At 40.2% G+C, this 22,612-nt stretch overlaps 1 long non-coding RNA gene across 1 annotated transcript in view; it reads right to left on the bottom strand.

Moving 5' to 3' along the window:
- Positions 1 to 287: 287 nt before the first annotated feature.
- Positions 288 to 22,612, bottom strand: part of LOC122551110 (uncharacterized) — a 57,582-nt gene continuing 35,257 nt past the window's right edge. Inside the window, exon 4 of the long non-coding RNA XR_006311999.2 lies at positions 288 to 727. This is a non-coding gene — a long non-coding RNA (uncharacterized LOC122551110). The remainder of the gene's footprint in view (positions 728 to 22,612) is intronic.

Below are 22,612 nucleotides of genomic sequence, written 5' to 3'. Positions count from 1 at the left end.
TTCAACAATAAAATTACCCAAGTGCAATGCAATTTACAAGTTAGTTGTCTTTCAGAATGGATTAACACGCAAGTTGAAAAACTGCACAAGAAAGTTAAAACCAATACAATATCAAAATGGTTTTAATTTTTAATCATTACCAAACAAAACTCGGATTAACCTAATGTCCAACCATTTAGAATTGTCAGGAACATGAAGTGATGTGAATGCAACATAGTTTTATTATCTAATCCAAAATTAAATTGTCGGCTGGAGATCATTGTTGTATGATGCACAGTTGCAAATTTTAAATGCACTACTTGGATTCAATATTGTTAGTTGATTCTAAAAATAATTCCAAACAAAAAAAGCAAATTTTTTTATCATCTCGAAAGAAGAAGCCATAAAGCAATCAGCATGACCATTTTGTGGGCAGGAATCTAGCAGAATGATAACCGATTTAGTGGTGCAGGGCTCGAAACCTGCTATTTGCATTGGTTTGAGGCACGTCTTGCTTGCCTAGCCCCATCTTAGAAGATTCTGATGGCCTTGATCAGCGAACAATCTCAGATCACTTCATTGAGGTCCACAATGATTTATTGTTTCGAGATGAAGAAGGAAATTTATTTTGCTCCTTGGACTTCGTTGTTCCATTTTGTGATCACTGTGCTTACCAAAATAGAGTCCATTTTGAAGGAATTTGCACTTTATCCTTCTATGAGTTAATACAAAATTCAGAACAGACATTCTGAAAAGACAAAGCAGAATGATGATCAAGCCGTAAAATAAAACTAATATAAGAGAGGAGGTTCATCTGTATGTTACGATAGCAATGTTTAAAAGGCATTTATACAGATACATGAACAGGCAGGGAATAGAGGGTTCTGGATGATGTTCAGGCAGATCAGATTAGTTTAGAATGGCATCATGGTTGGCACAGAGTGTTCTTATGTTGCACTATTCAATGTTCTATATTGATCTATCACTGTGAAACAGATCGTCAGCTACACATGAGTCATGATGAGAGATGGGTAAAATCGCAGAGGGAGGATATGCATGAGGTCACAGAAGGAAGGTTCTGACGCTTAGCCTGGTGTAATAGAGAAATTCATTGATGTTCCAGTATTGCTGGGTGTTTCACCCACTGTGGGGATTACACTGACCAGGGTATAAATCTCAGAATAAGCCAGCAGGATCTGGTGTCATTGGCTCCTCTGCTGATCCTGAGAGAACAGGACGTCACTCGTCTGCACCAATAGGTTCACCATGAATTTCAGTTCCCTGTCCAAAACTCAGGGCACCAATCCCCCCTTGTCTGCTAAGTTCAGAATCTGTAATGTGCAGGGCAGCTCCAGACCATCATCATGTCACCAGCTGCTTAACTCCCATTATAACAAGAGCCAACACACCTGTTGTATTCCATCATAGAGATGTACAGCACGGAAACAGACCCTTCGGTCCAACCCGTTCATGCTGACCAGATATCCAACCCAATATAGTCCCACCTGCCAGCACCCGGCCCATATCCCTCAAAATCCTTCCTAGTCATATACCAATCCAAATGCCTTTTAAATGTTGCAATTATACTAGCCTCCACCACTTCCCATCAGTGTGAGTTTTCTGAATATGATGTGTGGGAGAATCAAAGTTAAAAATCACACAACACCAGGTTATAGTCCAACAGGTGTAATTAGAAGCACTAGCTTTCTGAGCACTGCTCCTTCATCAGGTGCTTGTGGAGTAAACAATTGTAAGACACGGAATTTATAGCAAAAGTTTACAGTGTGATGTAACTGAAATTAAACATTGAAAAATACTTTGATTGTTTGTTAAGTCTCTCACCTGTTAGCATGACCATGATAGTTTCACTTCTTTCATATGTAAATCATAAAATATTTTTAAAAAGCTACATTCTCAGGCTAAGTGAAACTATCATGGTCATGCTAACAGGTGAGAGACTTAACAAACAATCAAGGTATTTTTCAATGTTTAATTTCAGTTACATCATACTGTAAACTTTTGCTATAAATTCTGGTCTTACAATTGTGCCCTCCACAACCACTTGATGAAGGAGCAGTGCTCTGAAAGCTAGTGCTTCCAATTAAACCTGTTGGATTATAACCTGGTGTTATGTGATTTTTAACTTTGTACACCCCAGTCCAACACCAGCATCTCCAAATTATGGGAGAATCAAGGTTAGCATCACACAAGGAGTGTCAGGGGCATGGTAAGTGGATAACAAGCCACGTTTTGGACGACTGCATAAGAAAACTTGCTCAGTCTAATGAAGAAACCCTCCATGAAACTCAACAATAGTGACTTCTTGTCAAAATGTGGAATGATTCAGCCTCATATGTTCTGTTGCATGACTTCAGTGCAGACAGTGGGATGTCAAAATGATATGGGTCACTCCCCCTGAACACACATGCCTTGATATGATTTGTCAATGCATACAGTTAGTTATCAGGCACCGTCCATGCTGGGACACTGCGCAACCTGAAATAAACGGTCATTGGATCAGTGGTGATCACCCTTGTTGTATCACTAACTCAATAAATATTGGAAAGTTTAGAGAAGTCATCCAACACCAGAATGTAATCCTTCCTATGCACAAGCCTGTTGCTATTTTTGTCCTGGGGGTGGATTCTGTGGCTATAGATACTCCCTTGATGCTGAGACTGATACATTTAGGAGATCTCACATGCTTTCATTGGCTGTTGAATACTGTGATTTGTTCTTGGCCATTAGCCAGATTCATGTACTAGTAGGTTGGAGAAAACAGAGTTAAAGAGGAGCTGAGCCTGGGAGAGGGGGAGGAGAGCAAAGCAGGGGAGAATGAGGAGGAAAAGAGGAGGAGAGTGGATTACAGGAGAAAAAGTAGGACGAGAGGAAGAGAAGACATCAGGAGGAGAAGGAGAAAAGGGCAGGACAATGGCAGAGGTGATGAGCTGTCATACTTGCAACAGAAGCTTTGTCTGAATTGTGCCTTCTCATGTTATGATTGCAGTTGGATGTCTGATTTTTCTTTTCATTGATGACTTATCGGCTGAGCAAGATTTTATTTCAGTTTACAATATTTTGAGTTGGTTTCCAATAATTTCAGTTGAACACTGTTGACAGCTTCAAAGGAAAATAAATGTTGGGCATTTGATGCATTGGGATACACGATGTGATTTCAGTTTGTGGTCACTGGTCTCAATAGATTGTTTCAAGATGTAAAGCAATGAATAATTGAGAGCTTTGGAACACAGACGATCACAAATGAGTACAACCAGTAGTCAGAGAACGATGTCAAATCTTTGTGTTAGAGAAGGCACTAAGGCACAAAGATCAGGAGAGAGGAAAACTAGAAATAGAAATAAGATGGAAACATGGATGGAATGGTGGCTCAGTGGTTAGTACTGCTATGTCAGAGCGCCAGGGACCCGTGCTCTATTCTATCAATGATTGATTGGCTGTGTGGGGTTTGCAGGTTCTCCTTGGATCAGTGGGGGTTTCCTCTGGGAGCTCTGGTTTTCTCGCATACTCCACAGATGTCCAGTTTAGATGGATTGGAGATGCTAAATTGCTCGTGATGTCCAGGGATGTGCAGACTAGGTGGATTAGCCATGCGAAATGCAGGATTACAGGTAAGAGGGTGGGTCTCGATGGGCCACTCTTAGGAGGGTCAGTGTTGACTTGATGGGCCAAATGGCCTGTTTCTACACTGTAGGACTTTTTAAAAAACAAATCATGATTTGAAACTGTGCAGTAAGTTAGGAACCATGATAAATTAAATACTGCAGAACTGTGTTTTCAAAATTTGGAAAACCGACATCACATACATCAAATGGGCTGTATGGTGTATGTCATAATAGGAGTGTGTTAATTTGATTCCTGGGTACAGAAGCAATACTTTTATAAATGTCCTTCCCAGTGAAGCATGTCAAAAAAAGAGAACATTCAACTTTCATCCGAATTTTGCACATGCAATCTCACAGAAATATTCCTTTCCTGTTCCCATGTACAAGGATACTAAGACCAGGGAGTAATTGAGTATTTAATGGAGAACAAAGATCTCATTCGCTTCAATCAATGAGTAGTCTACCATCCACTTCAATTTGTACAATCATGGTTCATATTTTATATGTATTTTGAACGAGAAAATGATGTCTTCTATTCCCAGCTAAGGTAATGTGTGCATTCTGGGAAATCAGGCCTTATACATGGTGCTTGTCTTTAGTGCCTTCTGTCCCTGTACTTCTTGTCAGTTATTTTCGATCAGAATTAGAAGATATACTTCTGCTGATTTTAAGTTAATCACAAATTGCTCAATGCTGCACCTCCTGTGATTTCAGCACACTTTGTTCTTTGCTACCTTTCATCTCAGTGCTTCTATTTTAGTCTGCTCAATACCTAATCAAAGATAAATTAGAGACTGCAGCCCATTTTTATTTTGTCATGCAGTGGGATGGTTAGATGCAAAATGCTCTGCTAGAAATATTGATGGAAACTATGTTCACAAACCTTTCTTCCGAAGAGAAGAGAAATGGGTAATCAAATGGGGGAGAGAAATGTAACAGGTGTTATGGTCCAAACCAGATCCTCTCAAAATATATTAGGAAGGTAGCCTAGAGCTAACTTTTTCTTATTTTAAAGGTAAATGTCAGTTGCCATGTTTCAGATGCAATTCGATTGGTGAAATGACTCGACATTAAAGCAAAACACAATTTATTCATGCACTATAATTAAAATACAACAAAAGTAAGAGGAACTTTAAATAACCTAACTAAATTGGAAAACTTAACAGAATAATACATTATTTTACTACTAAACAGTAACTGTTCCAATATAGTAACTGCCCATTAACACACCCTTGGCAAAGGCAAATTCAGAGAAACAGAATTTCTCATATGCAACTCCACCAGCCCAGGAGTCAAATGCATCAAGAGAAAACCCAGAAACAGAGTATGCAGCTGGGGGAGATTCACTGCCTTCCAAACCTGCTGAGACTCCAGCAACAACAGCTGAAAGCTAAACCTAAAATCCCTTGTTCTGTGTGGGACTGTGACCACACCCATTCAGGGTGCTTCTGTTGTTCCAGCTTTAAAAAAAAATCTAAGGCTTCACAAGTTATTTATCTTCTCGTGGAATCCTGGGTACCTGTCCCCCAGTCACTCTCTAAAAGAAACCAGAACAAAAGATGCCTCTTAAAGCCACATTAAGAGGCTCCTAATCTGCATAATGAAGTTTAAAATACTGATCTTGGATGATCAAATAGTGTTAAATAGGATATGCACATTGTTGTATCAATTAATCCAATTCTGTGTTTAGCACAGAATTGAAAATCAACTGAATCTAAACATGTCAACGTCATTTACAAACTGATTCTGATTTGCATCACTTCTAGATCAGGTTTGCTCTGTCTTGCACAGAGGAATGTCATTCCTGAGGAAGGGCTTATGCTCCTCCTCGGATGCTGCCTGACCTGCTGTGCTTTTCCAGCAACACACTCTTGACCCTGACATCAATTTATTCATGTCTACATTTGCAATCCACTGAGGTCATAAAAAAGCAAACCACTCTGAAGAAGAGTCATTCCAGACTCGAAACATTAACTCTGTTTCGCTCTCAGCAGATGCCGCTGAGTTTCTTCAGTATTCTTTGTTATCATAGTTACTTTAATATATTATATAATTTAATATGTCACCTTTGAAGTTTTCCCTGTCATTGATTCCCACAATACATCAGCAGACACTATCAATGACTAAGAAAAGAAATAACAATAGTGCTACATTTTACGATATAAAATATTATAAATAAATATAGTTGTTATGATTAGTAACCAATGCAAGAATTTCTTCTGAGTGTATAGAATTGAGGTGGGATTATGATTGCTGGTAATCCAGTAAGGAATTTATATTGCTTTCCTACAACAACCTTGTGGCAGAATCTACATTCCCATTAGTGCAGTGCAGAAAATGTCTTCTATTTTTCCTAACAGCATGGCAAAGAACAGCAGGACAAGGGATAATATTTCAGCATTCTTCAGTGATAGTAACTAAGGAGTAAGAGCAGGTGATTCAGCTCCTTGAGTCTGTTCTAATATTCCATTAAACATGGTAGGTCTGTATCTTATTTACAGTTAGCTATTTGTTCCTTATGCCTACATGCACTTACTTAACGAATATATACCAATTTTAGATTTGAAATTTTCTACTGACTGAGTCTCGACAGCACTATTGAAGAGAGATTTCCAAATTACTAGTATATTTTGTCAGAGATATGTTTCCTTACTTCACCCCAAAAGGCCAAATGCTAACTTTAAGATTGTAGTCCCTTACTCTTAATTCTCCAGCAGGAGACACAGCTTCTTTCTCCCCATAGTGTCAAATTCTTTCAAAATCTTTAACACTGTATTTCATCTTCAACAACTTAACTAGGCAACCAAATCACAGTCACAAAAAATGTAGGTTGCTGGAAAAGCTCAGCAGTTGAGAGTGTGCTGCTGGAAAAGCACAACAGGTCAGGCAGCATCCAAGGAGCAGAAAGTCAAGGCTTCAGGCCAGAGCCCTTCATCAGGATTCCTGATGAAGGGCTCCAGCCCGAAACGTCAATTTTCCTGCTCCTCGGATGCTGCCTGACCTTTTGCACTTTTCCAGCAACACCCTCTCAACTGCTGAGCTCACTGTCTCCTAGAAAAAGCTCAGCAGGTCTGGCAGCATCTGTGAAGAGAAATCAAAGTTAACATTTCAGGTCTGGTGACTGAGGAAGGGTCACCAGACTCGAACCGTTAACGCTGATTTCTCTTCACAGATGCTGCCAGACCAGCTGAGCTTTTCCAGCAACCTCTGTTTTTGTTTCTGACTTACAGTATCTCCAGTTCTTTCAGCTTTTATTAACCAAACCACAGTTATATGGTCAGTTTCTCAAGTGTGCAGACTTTAAAAGCCCTGAAACTGAAGCAATAGCCGAACCTTTGGAAATGAATGATTCAATTCATACAAATAATGCAGACACAACACAGACCAGAAAATTGGCAATTTACTGCTGTTAATTTCACAGTCAACTGTTCCCAGTTATTTCAGCAGGAGAAACAATAGTTTATTTTACAACAGTGAGTGGAGGTTTGTGCAACAGACTTCCTATTAAAGGCCTTCCATATAAAATATTTTTAAATCAATTGAGCAATTACCTGAGCAAAAAAATGGTTCAGGCTTCTTACCTGCTATTAGCTTCCTTCTTAAGCAATTTGTTTTAATAACAAGCTCACCGGTAAGAAAAAGAAATCATTGACTCTTACTTTTTAACATACTTGTAGCAGAAGACAGTTTGAAGAAAATTAACTATGACAGTTGAAGATAACAGGGCAGACCAAAAATATGGCGGGAGCTCTTGTCTCTATCATCACAGTGAATAGCATTTAAACTTCTATCACCTCCATAAATTTAGCCCAAGAAATGTAACCATACCATCAAACTAGCAATATCAGAAGAGTACAAATGAAAGACTCGTGGAAATGAAGGGTGAAAAATGACTGCTGTAGTATTTTAAGCAAGCCTTCTCAAACTTTCCCCTTTCATTACAAAGCTCTCTTCAGATTCCATTCAATAAGCTACCTCTTCAAAGGAGTTATTTCTTTGTATTCTGGTACTTCAGAAAGATTGCTCCGCAGGTCAAGGATAGCAAATGTTATTTATCCTGGCACCAAGTGAAGTTGCAGATTCATATTTGACGCTCTACATCACAAACTTTTTCCTGGTAGTGGGTGGCACAGTGACTCAGTGGTTAGCACTGTTGCCTCACAGCATCAGGGATCTGGGTTCAATTCCAGCCTCGGGCGACTGTCTGTGTGGACTTAGCACATTCTCCCCGTATCTGCGTGGGTTTCCTCCGGGTGCTCCGGTTTCCTCCCACAGTCACAAAGATGTGCAGGTTAGGTGAATCGGCCATGCTGAATTACCCATAGTGTTCAGGGATTTGTAGGTTAGGTGCATTAGTCAGGGGTAAATATAGAGTAACAGGATAGGGGAATGAGTCTGGATTGGTTACTCTTTGGAGGGTCAGTGCAGTCTTGTTGGGTCAAATGGCCTGTTTCCACACTGTAGGGATTCTATGAAGAATATCTGTTTGGAGTTTGCATGTTCTCCATATGTCAGCGTGAGTTTCCTCTGGGTGTTTCCCGTTTCCTCCCACAGTCCAAACAAGTGTTTATTAAGTGGGTTGACCGTGTTAAATTGCCCAGAGTGCCCAGGGATGTGCAGGCTAGGTGGATTAGCCATGGGAAATGCACGGTTATAGGGTAGGGGAGTGGGTCTGGATAGGATGCTGTTCGGAGGGTTGATGTGGACTTGAAGGGCTGAATGGCCTGTTTCCACACTCTAGGCATTCTACGATTTATGAATACCTCAGTACAAAATGCTATCAGAATAGTTAATGCCCTATAATAAATTTGAATTGGAACACAAACAGAAGTTTTGGGCTTCAAGTCAAATTTAGAACTCCTACCCCAAAATCTGAATTGAAATTATTCTACCAGCAGGCATCAGTGTTCACCAGATGATGGGATTGTCAGAATATGTCATTTCATATTTTTGGATCTATATTAACACTGGTGAAATGGACAAAAACATATTAGGGGACATGAATTAACATTGCTTAAAGTTTTTAAAAAAGTGATATAATTTTTGCTCTTTCCATTCTCATGTAGCATTCCAGAAGTAAGCAAGAAATGTATTTAGTCACAAGTAAATGTGATGGGGACTCAGATTCACCATCACTGGTTCAGATAAAGAATTACAATAATGGCAGCTGTGGATCGGGAAGTAACAATTTATTCATTTTCCTGTAAAGATGTACCTGGGTCTCTGGTTTTCCATTCAGTGAGTACAGACTTCAACATGACCACACAAACTTGACAACGGTGTACTTTTCCACTCAAGCTGATCCCTGTTGCAAATTTGCAAAGTCATGGGACTTAAAAGTAAAAATTTGCAATATTGCTATTTTCACATGTAGTGTATTATTGTCTCGCTTATTTGAAATCCATGCAATGCCAGCAATCCTCCATGTATAGCTCTGTTCACTTGTATCGGACTGTATACAACTCCTCCACTGGGAAGACTTTACTGAGCTATAATGTCTAAAACTATGGTGACATACTTTATTTAGCCAGGCCAATGTCTTCAAAGCATGGGGCTACCAAATGTCATCGGGGCTGCGGAGTTTTTCAAAGTGTTGTGTGATGGCTTCACGGTGACCCTTCAGGCTCTCTGACTCCCAAGGTAGTGACCTCAGTGCAATCCTGTGTCAAGGTTATCTTCAGACAATCCCACATATTCACAGCTGTTAAGGGGAATTAAGTTGAATAGAAATTTTAACAGTCGCATCAATGAGAAAAAGACAAACAGCACTTGGTACTATTCACATTTTGGCTGTGTCATCAGATTTCCTGGTAAGACAAACCTGTAGAACCTGTCAATGTCATATACTGGTCTTCTTTTATATTTCAAAAAAAGGAGCTCCAATACTATTAGTACATATTTTCAATATTCCTCTTATTAACCACAGTCTTGTAAGGAATTGTAGTGAAAATAACACTTCCTTTGTGGATGCAGTTTATTAGGTTTTCATTGCTCCTTGTTTCATTGTATACTTTATCAGTGACCCCTGCTCAGATACCAATCCCCTTTTACATACAGGGCTAATGAAGTCTGAATCCCCAGGCATGATTGCTGTATGTTGCATTGTGCCAGTGCAGTATATAATGGCTCTATGCTACCAGCTTAACCTATTGACTTCTGCACAGTCAACTGGCCAGTGCTCCGTCAAGCTTATCACCTACAACATAATTGTGCTAATTAAGAATGGTAAAAGGTGTTATGAATTGTTGACATAGTCAAGTTGTTATTGCAGTTCGAGAAACATAAAAGAGAAGCTAATTGCATCATACACTCCACAAGAACATTCTTCAAGGATGCCAACAAAGTGGGTATAGTTGAGTGCATCTCTGGGTACCAGTGAAGGAACAGGAGGTTAAAACATGACAAGAGTATGATGACACTGGACTGAGTTGAGGAAAAGAGCATTATCTTCAGCATTCTCTTCTCCTTGATTCATTCATATGGTTTACACTCAACAAGTTATTTTTTTCCTTGAAAGTATAAAAAAGTTTCAGTATCTATGCCATCCAGACTTAAATCTGGCTTCTTTTAGTGTGTGTTATCTAATTTATGTATGAACAATTGAAGCTGTTGTGACTCTTAAATCCATCGAATCCAGGCATCTGATAAAGGCAATGTGCTGGATTCTGTCACTCTACATGGCACCTAGAACTGAAACATCTCAGGGCTGATTCATTGTGCGCAGGGCTCTAAGCAACTCTTAGGCTTTATCTCTTTCTCTAGCCTTTTGGCCCTTTTTTGTCAGTGGCTTGTCTCACACACTGCCTGCAAAAAGTTTCAAAATCTGACTCTTTAGATGAAAGGCCTGCTGGATCTGGTGTCCATCACACACTTGAGTGAGCCCTAGTGCTCCTTCAACACAACAGAGAACTTAGAGATAAGATGTCCCAGCCACCTGGAGCTGCCGCCAGTCAGCAACCAAGAAACAAAATATAAATGTTGCTGGGCTGAGAGTGTCTTTTTGACTGAGGGTCATGCGATGGAGGCCATATGATCCAGAAACAAAGGCAAGCAGCTGGCTGCTGACATCTATTGCTCTGCCCTGCCCCAAGTCCACGCTGTCAATTAGGCACAAATTAGTGTTGATCAAATGACCTCCCATATCCCACAGATATCTTTTCCTGAAGAAGGGCCTGTGCCCGAAATGTCGAATCTCCTGTTCCCTGGATGCTGCCTGACCTGCTGTGCTGTTCCAGCAATAAAGTTTCAACTCCCATATCCCACAACCAACATGCTGCCTGCATGTACAGATGCCTTGTACAATTATATCATTTAAAAGGGATCTGGATGGGTATATGAATGGAAAGAGTTCAGAGGGATATGAGCCAAGTGCTGGCAAATGGGATTAGATTAATTTAGGATATCTTGTCAGCATGGAGGAGTTGAACCAATGGGTCTGTTTCCATGCTGAACACCTCTATGACTACTTGCTTAATGGGGCCCCTTACATTGTATCAATCAAGGCAGGAATATATGCTTGCATAATCAATTTACCACTTATGGATCTTATGTGAAGGTGGAAGAGAAAAATCAACGATGCCCTTCTAGATGTATATTCGTGTGGTGTGAATAGAATCCCTACAATGTGGAAACAGGCCATTTGGCCCAACAAATCCACACTGACCCTAGAGAACATATTGCTCCATGTTTACCCCTGACTAATGCACCTAACCAACATATCCCTGAAGACTATGGGCCACTTAGCATGGCCAATTCACCCAACCTGCACATCTTTGGGCTGTTGGAAGAAATCCACACAGACAAGGAGCGAGCATGCAAACTCCACATAGGCAGTCGCCCAAGGATTGACTAGAACTCGGGTCCCTGGCACTGTGTGGCAGCAGTGCGAATCATTGAGCCACCATGCCACCCATATGGAGTGAGGCTTCACAGTTACTTAATACTAAACTAAGATCTCATCTTCCCTTCCAGATAGATTTTAAAGATCACATGAGATAATTTGGAAAAGATTTGGGGGTTTGCTCAGCGTATATCTATATTTGACAATTAATTAATGCCACCAAAATATTAACTGGTCACTTATCTCACTTACAACTAAACTGGACATCACTGATGCACAAGTCAATGCGAAGCTTGCTCAGACAATAACCATGTCTATGCTTCAAAAAAAGCTCCATTGGCCACAAGCACAAAAACTACCAAAACAGAAGCAAGGTCTTTTTGTAGCTGGTCCCAAAAATATGTTTCATTTTAGCAAGAACAAAATTTATCATGAAACAATAACAGTAGAGTCCTTTTATCAATTTGCTAAGTCCCTCCATTCTCAAAACATTACTAATTAAATATAGACAGTGCTAAGTGAATCAACTTTCAGGTTATATTGAATGACCCTCTATAATTAAAATTATTGTCAGCTACTTCCAGTAGCTGTGACATCAGTAGATAAAGTACCTTTTTACCTATAAAATCTCAATGGAAGTGACTGTCAGACAGGTAGCTGCAGAGGCATTTTTGGTCATTATTTATCCAGGGCACTGCAGCTTCCAATTCACAGCCTGCACTTTGAAGATCTTTAATAGCACATACTGACCTCAGTGTTCAACCTTTACACAATGGGAGGGGCCTGGGAGAAGACCACACTGCAGTTAATTCCCACACAAGCAATTAAACCTGACTGGTGAAATCAGGAGATGGTTCTTTGAAAGGAATAAAGTCACTAAAAAGAAGTTTGCATTGAACAACAAAATCAGGAGGGCAACTGAAGGACAGCAACAGCAGCTGCTGGAAATATTGGAGATGAGGTCTGAGTGCAGAAAACAGCTCTTCAGCTGTTTGGAGACTATGACAGTCTGGTGTGGAAAGTTCTGCTGCTGATTTTGAACAGGATCTTTATAAGTTAAATGTGACAATTACATATACTGTTAGATAGTAATTATTGAATGATACTTTATAATGTGTTGGACGTACATATGAGCATTTGAAAAGATGAATGGGAAAAGATAATCAATTCCCTCTCTGGACATTGTCCAGCTCTATATACTGTTGTAACCTCCTGACCCCAGCCTTCCCACCCAACAAACCCTTCCATAAAGGCCTTATGTCAGTATTCAGGTAGAAACTATGGCCAAATTAATAAAAAGAAAATCCAACCTCCAAAAGGAAGTCAAGCAAACTTCACAAGAGCAGAAACTCAGAACATTGTAAACTTCAAGCAGCTCACAATTTGTCTTTTATAACTCATCCACCTGACGGCTTGTAGGGAATGTGGAATTACAGAATCCCTACAATGTGAAAACAGGCCTTTTGGGCCCATTGACCCACTGAACAGCATCCCACACACCTACCCTCCTATCCTATCCCCGTAACCGTGCATTTCCCATGGCTAATCTCCCTAGCTAGCACATCCCTGGGCACTACAGGCAATTTCCAACATTCAATGCACCTAACTTGCACATCTTTGGACTGTGGGAGAAAACTGGAGCACCCAGAAGAAACCCAGACAGTCAGAAGGAGAATTGCAAACTCCAAACAGACGGTCACCTAAGGCTGGAATTGAACCCAGGTCCCTTGCACCATCAGAAGAAATTGGCCAGAACAAGACATTGCAATGCCTTCCTCTGCCACTTGCCTCAGCTCCCACACTTGGCTCAACCCCCAGCATTTCCACTCTGTTGCAAGTCACAGTCTATACTGAGAACACTTATGGCCTTGCTCTTATTTTTTTTTTCTTTTTTTTAACCCCCACACTACTGCCTAACTGCGGTAGTGCTTATTTTTTCCCCAGCACCCAAGGTGTGTGTGTGCAGGTGTGAGACACAGTGAGAGACACAGGGTGCACAAATCTTTTATTCAATTCCCACCACCAGGAAGATAGGAAAACACTCGAGTGGCCAGTGACAAGCACTGCCCTTCACAAAAGGCAATGCTGTGTGATCAAACAGTGAAGGGGAGGGCAGGGACTAAATCAAAATAGAGTTGGAGGGGGAAATAATGCACTCCACTCCCTGGGGCGCCCACCTCTCCCTGAACAACTCCAGGGTGTTGGTGGATACCGCGTGCTCCTTCTCCAAGGACACCTGGGCCCTATGGCCTTGCTTTTACACTGTAGAGACTGCCCTGCTAGGGGAATCAGATTAAAGGAGTTTACTTAATTAGCTGAATTATATTAATTAGGAGAGCACTAGTAAAGGCCAGATTTAAATGTGAAGCAACCCTTGCAGTCAATACAGCTTATTGCAAAGTTGATGGTTGACATATCCACTTGAAAATCCAAACAAAGCAATTTATGTGGAAGGTACAGCCTTCTGCATATATCAAGGAATACCCAGTTTTGACTCAATTTTGCAAGGCATGTGGCAGAAGAGACCAGTGACAGAAGGGTTGAGCTCAAGCAAAGGTTAATGCAGCTATAAAGAGCATTGACATAAAGAGACATTGCACAGGGAATATTTTCAAGAGGCAGTAAAGACAATCTCATATACGACCAGACCCACTTCCATGAACCGAAACTCAAAGTAATTATCTGGCAATGTGAACAATGAGATTAACAATGGTGAAAACACATCAAATGCTCTCAATCTCATGAAGACCATTAACTTAATCACAACATTCAAAGTGTTTATAAAAATTTAAATTATCTATAGTCAGAAAATCGATGACTATTATTAGCTAATTTTGATATAGGGGCAAATGCCAATATACAACACCTGCATATTCTAAAGCATGTATCCACAGACATTGGAAGCCTTGACAAAAGCTATGAATGTAAGACTTTTAGCATACGATAGGTCTCCAATTCCATTGGCAGGATCAAAGTCGCTGGAGTACAAGGACAATTAATCTGACTAGATGTTGCAAATGTCATACAATGTGAAACTGTTGGATCAGTAATTGTAGACATGTGAGCATGCCTTGACTTTCCACTAATCAGAATCCATGAAACCAGTCAAAATAGAGATTCAAAAGAAACTGCAGCAAACTGTTTGAAAACAACTTGCCAAACTGTATATGAAAGAAGAATTCAGAAGTCGGAATTTCTTCGAGATTCAAGGATGTAATGTTTCGCCACTGTGGAGAGAAAAATTAAATTTCAAGAGAAAAATGCTGGACAAGAAGCACAGGATAAATCCAAACTTGAGAATACCACCCCTGAGATGGTGAAGTATTCCAGGTCTACTTCAACTCAGTTCACAAAAATTAATGAAAAGCTGAAAGAGAAATAAAGAAAGCAGGATGAACTGCAAGTTTTCTATCATCAATCCAATTGCCAGGTAATAGGAATATCTGGAGGAAATCACACAGTAATCACATCAAGTTATTCAGGAGCATTCACAGATACATAAGCTTGAGCACAATGCTGTAGAAAATGGCAGACTTGCAAAAAAAAGATGTAGATGCACAGCACACAAAACTAAGACTTGCACATGACTTACGAGCTTGTTCTTATAAGAAGTGTATGTCAATAGTGTTGCTCTAACATAAGAATTCAAGGATGACAGTGAGAAACACAAGTGATCGCTGAAGTAATACATGAAAGAAGTGCAGATTTTAAAGAACACATGAAGTTAGAGAGGTGGGGCAATTACAACAACATACTATGAAGGTGAAAATACACCTGACCAGCAGAAAGCTAAACTTTTGATAGAATTCAAAGAATCCAAGATGTCAATCCAGGACGTTCAAAGTGAGCTAAAATCTTTCGAGTAACAAAACCCGTAAACGCCAAAAAAAAATTTGAACCACTAGATGCGGCTTGAAAAATGAGATCACTCAGGGTCGCTCATTTCTGAGAAAGAGACACTGGATCCAAAATGTTAACTCTGATTTCTCTCCATAGTTGCTGCCAGACCTGCTGAGTTTTTCCAGCACTTTCTGTTTTTGTTTCTGATTTCCAGTATCCACAGTTCATTTGGATTTTATTCATTCAGTGACTAATCTGAAACAAGATTTGGCTGTAGAACATCAGGATAAGAAAATTCCAGGACAGTGTCTACAATCCTTGAAAGAAAACTGACAACATATAGAATATGGTTGAGAGTGTGGTGCTGGAAAAATACAGCAGGTCAGACAGCATCCGAGGAGCAGGAGAATCGACATTTTAGGCAAAAGTCCTTCATCAGGGATCACCTTCTCCTAACACATAAAATATCCCTCAGGAATGTTAAAAATCATACAACACCAGGTTATAGTCCAACAGGTTTATTTGGAAGCGCTAGCTTTCAGAGTGCTGCTTCTTGATCAGGTCCACAACCACCTGATGAAGGAGCAGTGCTCTAAAAGTTAGTGCTTCCAAATAAACCTGTTAGGCTATAACCTGGTGTTGTTCAATTTTTTTTAGCTTTGTACACCCCAGTCCAACACCGGCACCTCCAAATGATGCCAAATGAATGTAGTTATTACTAGTATCTCAAGACAAATTCACTATAATGAAATATGAATATATCAGTAAAATACCTATGCATTATAGAGAATCATAGGCTCATTTATTGTTGTAAATATTTGAATTTTATTTTGTGAAGAGAGCTATGTTTTTTTGTGTACTTTTCCTTTAAGAGCAGTCACCTCTCTGGACTTCACATGCCGTGTGCAGATATTTTCTAATCAACCTGTTCAGAGGTAGTACTACATATCTCTGCAGCAGGTGGGATTTGAATCCAGGCTTCAGGCTCAGAGTTCAGGATGTTGCTAATGTGTGACAAGACATGTACCATGTGTATACAATAGTCCAACTCTGCCTGTCCATTATCCTGCTATGTGTTTGTCAGCTGCACACAGGAAATCAGTTGCTTTGCTGCATTGTTTATGTCATAACTTATGTGTTTTCGTCTTTTACATAAATGAATGCAGGGAGTTAACCAATTTCTGATGAGTGATTGATTATGAGATTATGATCATAAACAATGTATTTACAATTAAGGAAGGTGCTTGTTGAAGGTGACTGTGTGATGTACAACATTGCATTTTTTAGGTGTGATCAGTAGTGACATGGCTGTTAACTAGGCATTAATGGTGAAGGGAGTGAATGTTGACCTGGATATGGTCAACAGGAATATGTTGACCTGGACTGTGTCAAGTATTGTTGGAGCTGCACCCATTCTGGCAAGTACTCCAACACACTCCTGACTTGGACATCGTAGATGATGAACAAACACTGGGGTGACAAGAGGTGAGTTACTCACCTCATAATTCCAAACTCTGAGCAGCATTTATAGACACTACTTATTTATACAGGTTCACCTGAAAGTTCCACTTCAAGACACACACCGTCCTCACTTGGAACTAGATTGTAAATTCTTTTCTGTCACTGTGTCTAAATACTGTTATACCCTTCCCAACAGCAGTGTGTCTGAACCTTCACCACACGAACTGCAGGGTTCATCGTCACCCCTTCTTAAGGGCAATGGGGATTGCCAATAAATGCCTCTGGCACTTAATAAAAACAAAAACGTTGCCATTAAATGGCAGTGAGCAGGGCACCTGCTGCATTTTACAGCGTTAAACATATTACCAAAGGGCCATACATTCCAGCTCAGGACCTCAGCACAAGAATTAAAATTGAAACTCCAATGCAGTACTGTATGAGTACTGTGTTGTCTGATGTGCCAACTTTTAGATAAGATATAATGAATAAATGAATGAATGAATGAATGAACAAATGAATGAGCTTTATTGTCACATGTACACCCATGAGTATCATGAAAAGTTTATTAGTTGCCTCTTACGACACCAGCTTAGGTACAAGGAAGCTAGGTCCAGATTCTTCAGTAAATGATGGTCCTGCCTGACCTTCATCGAACTTGCGTGTTTTGCACTTCTTATGCACTTTATGCCATGTACGAGTTTGTAGTTTGTGTTGATCGTGTAACACCCTCGGTCCTGGAGGAACGCTGTTTCATTTTTACTGTATCAGTTGTATATGGCAGAAATGACAAATAAAGCGCAACTGTACGTTACCACTTCTCTTTTTGCAAAAGATCCTGCAACAATTATTTTGAAGTGGATCAGAAGTTCTGCTTTTATACATCCCTCCTGTCATCAGGAGGTCTATCTGGTTTTTGGTGAGAGGTTGTTGTGTGTGAATTGGCTGCCATGTTTCCTTTATTACAACACTGACTACATTTTAAAAGTACACTTTATCAGCTGTAGACTTGGTGGGCACAAAAGATGCTAAATAAATGCAAATTTTACCTTTTTATACATTAAAAAAATCTTAAGTATTTCCTTGGATAATTCATTTCAAGGTTACCAGTTTACTAGCAGAATTCTGAAATGATCTGCAATTTATCCTCTCATATTTCGGAGTTAATAATCTGAGTACTGCATTGAGGTATGCTGATGAAAATATCTCCCTATCTCTTATCTCAGGCTAATTCCTTCAGACTGCATGGCCAGGAGAGAGACACTTGGAACTGTTCCTTTACTCTAGCGAAATAAAGTCATTTCATTTTGGCTTCTGCTCTTGTCTGAAATCTTTAACAGTTCATTTCAGCATTCAGATTGGATAAAGTCACAACATAGCTGTAATTATTATCCGAATCAAAGTCTGTGCTCCATTTAACACGTACCATTGCCCCTTTGCTTTCCAAAGGAAACAATTAATGGAAAAGATTCTAAACAAATTAAGGTATTAGCTCATACAGGAAGGAGACTAATTTACAAGGCCACCCTGATAAGCAGTACAGTATCTACAAACTCCTGCATTAAAGCTAACTGAAAGTTACACTTCTTTCATCATTCTTTGATACACTAACTCCTTCCTATTAAACCTGCTGACAAAGTTCTCTAATGGAGAATTGTTTTTAGGAAAATGCCAGAGTGACGGGAATGCAATCGGGGGGGGGAAAGCTTTTAAGCATTTTTCAGCCATCTGAGACTCCATTATCATCTTGTCAGGGTGTGCTGCTTTGGCGTCACTCGTCTCTGAGACAGTACAATGCCCTCAATGTGATGGCTGCAAGATGATCCCAGGCGAAGCCTGCAATACTACTTACCTCCACGGGTGACAAGTAGAGGAATGTTTCTGCTAACCCAAGCCTGCTCCTTCAGCCTTCTGGGCCCAGATTAATGGCAGAGTAGGGGATCAGATTCCCTGAGGTCACATAATGCTCTTAGAATGAGCTGTCTTTAACCTACTGAAATGATGGAATGGTAAGGAAAAGCATGTTCATTTTGAGCATAATTCTTGAGAGGAAAACCTTTAATGTGACACAGCGATTTGCGGTACTTCAAAATGGCTTTAAAATGTGTTGATTGTTCCAAGTTTTAAGATTTGACAAATAATTTGCTCAGTTTTCTCATAGGGGATAGAATATGGATATATCTTGATTGTCTTTCCCTCTAATTTGAGCTATAATGAATCCAGAAATGGTATTCCTATGCCCAGCCAAAACGTCATTATAAACTTGTCATTAAATATTGTTTAATTAATTCATGAAGATTATTTTTAATTGTGTACCTGCTATAAGCTAGTTGCTTAACACATAAATAGATGTCCCCTTGAGACACTTGCTTGCAGTAACACCATTCTTTTAAGTTTTTGCCTCCTGAGTTCAAATTTGAACTGGTAGGAGTCAACAAAAGAATAAAGGACAGATATTACTGACAAATAAATTGGGGAAAATTCTCACCCACCTCGACCCTAGTGCACCAAGATTACGGAGCACAGAAGTGAACATTTCACGCAGTTAACAGACAGTGCACTGTTTTGTAATACATGCTCCTGGCATTTGATAGCCACCTCTAATTGAACCCATTTGTGGAGATTTTATCAAATGTTCTCTTTTCACCGACCCTCCTGGATTGCCAAACAGCCTGGTTCCCAAGCTCCCACATTATTTTTATAAATAATCAGCAAAAAATGTTCAAATAAAATTAAAAGCGATTTTCTCTTCCCTAGTGTGACATGAGCTGGCTCAGGAAAGGTGGGAAAATGTACAGTGAATGAAAAAAGATCAAATTTCAACATTTTTGGTAATGTTCCCCCTCAGGATTTAAATGGCAACTTCAGAATCTCACCATTGAGTTGAGACTACCTTATTTCCAAACATTGAGTTTTCCCATTTTTAGCAAACTATTTTTTTAAGAATGAGATTCATACCCCGCGTGGACTATCACAGCCAATGGTGACTTTTCTCTCAGACTCTTTCGATTTTTTTGTCTCATTAATTACGCAACTGACCTTTGAGTCATCATAATGTGAAATCTCACGGTGGGAAAAACAGAAATGTTCAACAGTCCTGGTGCCATAATTAAACCTCAGCCTCTCAGCACTACAGGTGCTGTAAGCCAGGAAATGCTACGGTCTTACAATGCTACCTCCAAACAAATAGCTAATAAAGGCAATTTAGTTCCTCAGTTTACTGACAGACATCTAGAGGTTCTGCTGAGCAGGTTGTTGGAAGGGAGGGAGATGCAGACTGACACTACATCCAACAATCCTGGACGAGATAGAGTCCCGGATCAGTGCAGTGTCCGAGGTGAAATGAAACACAGGATGATGCTAACTAGTTTTCTGCACTTTGCAAGGGTAAGTAATTCGCTAACAAGGGAAATCAGGAGCAGTGTTAAAGCCAATAGAGGAGGCATGCAAAGTGACCAGAAAAAGCAGCAAGCCCAAGGACTGGGAGAAATTTAAAATTCAGCAGAGGAGGAGAAAGGGTTTAATCTGGAAAGGGAAAATAGAATCTGAAAGTAAGCTTGCAGAAAACATAAAAAACCTGACTGCAAAAGCTTCTATAGGTATGTGAAGAGAAAAAGACTGGTGAAGACAATTGTAGTTAGAATCAGGTTAATTCACAACAGACAACAAAGAGATGGAAGGCCAGTTGAACAAATACTTTGGATCAGTTTTTCACTGAGGATCACACAAATAACCTTCAGGAAATGCTCCAGGACAGAGGGTCAACCATGAAGGTGGAACTGAAGGAAATCCTTATTAGTCAGGAAATAGTACTGGAGAAATTGATGGGAATTAAAACCCGATAAGTCCCCAGGGCTTGATGCTCTGCAACCCAGTGGACTTAAGGAAGTGGTCCTAGAAATAACACATGCATTGATGATCATTTTCCAGCATTCTGTTGACTCTGGAAGAGTTCCAATGGACTGGAGGGTCACTAATGTAACTCTCCTCTTCAAAAAACGATTGAGAGAGAAAATGGGGAATTATTGGTCGGTTAGCCAGACATTGGTGGTGGAGAAAATGCTGGAGTCAATCATTAAGGACATTATAACTGAGCATTTGAAAAGCAGCGATAAAATTGGTCCTGGTCAGCATGGATACACTAAAGAAGAATCATACTTGACAAATTCTCTGGAGTTCTTTGAGGTTGTGAACAGTAGAGTTGACAAGGGTGAATCATCAGAGGTTGTGTCTCTGGACATCCAAAAGGCTTTTGACAAGGTTCTGTTTATGAAATTAGTCAGGGAAATTAAAGCTCATGGTATTAGAGATAAGGTATTGAAATGGATAGAGAACTGGTTGGCAGACAGGAAGCAGAGAGTTGGAATAAACAGGTGCTATTCAGAGCAGCAGGCAGCGATAAGTGGGGTACCACAGGTTTTAGTGCTTGGACTTCAGCTGTTCACAACGTACATTAACAATTTGCATGAAGAAATTGAATGCAATATCTCCAAACTTGCAGATGATTCTAAGCTAGGTGGCAGTGTGTGCTGTGAGGAGGATGCTAAGAGGCTGCGAGGTGACTTAGACAGACTGGCTGAGTGGGCGAATACTTGGCAAGTGCAATATAATGTTGATCAATGTGAGGTTATCCACTTTGATCACAAAAACAGGAACTCTGATTATTATCTGAATGGTAGCAGTTTAGGAAAAGGTGAGGTGCAACCTGGGTGTCATGGTGGAACAGTCACTGAAGATTGGCAAGCAGGTCCAGCAGGCAATGAGGAAAGCTAATGGCATGGGGGCCTTCATAGTGAGAGGATTTGAGTATCAGAGTAAGGATGTCTTGCTGCAGTTATACAGGGCCTGGTGAGACTACACCTTGAATGTCGTGTGCAGTTTTAGAACATAGAACATAGAACAGTACATCACAGTACTTTGGCCCACAATGTTGTCCCAAGCATTTATCTTCATCTAAAATTAACCTAACCTACATGTCCATGTGCTTGTCCAGTAGTCTCTTAACTGTCCCTAATGTCTCTGACTCTGCTACCACCACTGGCAGTGTATTCCAAGCACCCACCACTCTTTGTGTAAAGAATTTACCTCTGACATCTCCCCTATACCTTCCTCCAATCACCTTAAAATTATGATCCCTCACAACAGCCATTTCTGCCTTGGGGAAAGGTCTCTTGCTATCTATTCTATTTATGCCTCTCATTACTTTGTACACTTCTACAAGTCACCTCTCTTCCTTCTTCTCTCCAGTGTGAAAAGCCCTAGCTTATTCAACCTCTCTTCATAAGACAAGCCCTCCAATCCAGGCAGCATCCTGGTAAATCTCTTCTGCACCCTCTCTAAAGCATCTACATCCTTCTTGTAATGAGGTGACCAGAACTGAACGCAATATTCCAAGTGTGGTCTAACCAGGGTTTTATAGAGTTGCAGCAAAACCCCACGGCTCTTGGTCTCCTAAGCTGAGGAAGGACATTTATGCTATTGAGGGAGTCCAGTGAAGTTTCTCCAGACTGATTCCTGCGATGGTAGGTCTGACATATGAGGAAAGATTGAATCAACTGGGCTTGTATTCATTGAAATTTAAAAGAATGAGGGAGAATCTCAGAAACATAAAATCCTGTTGTATTGGACAGGCTGGATGCAGGAAGAATGTTCCCAATGTGAGGGAAGTCCAGAACAACGGTCATAGTCTAAAAATAATGGATAAGCCATTCAGGACTGAGGTGAGGAATAATTTCTTCACTCAGAGTTGCGAACCTGTGGAATTCTCTCCCACGGGAAGCTGTTGGGACCAGTTAATTAGATATATTCAAGAGGGAGCTCCTTGTAGTCCTTGTCGCTAAAGGGATCAAGGGGTTTGGAGAGAGTGCAGGAA

The sequence above is a fragment of the Chiloscyllium plagiosum genome, unplaced genomic scaffold (assembly GCF_037043375.1).
Source record: "Chiloscyllium plagiosum isolate Xiang-an unplaced genomic scaffold, Cpla_swu_hap1 HiC_scaffold_6, whole genome shotgun sequence".
Lineage (NCBI taxonomy): Eukaryota > Metazoa > Chordata > Chondrichthyes > Orectolobiformes > Hemiscylliidae > Chiloscyllium > Chiloscyllium plagiosum.
This window is presented reverse-complemented; position numbering and strand designations above follow the sequence as displayed.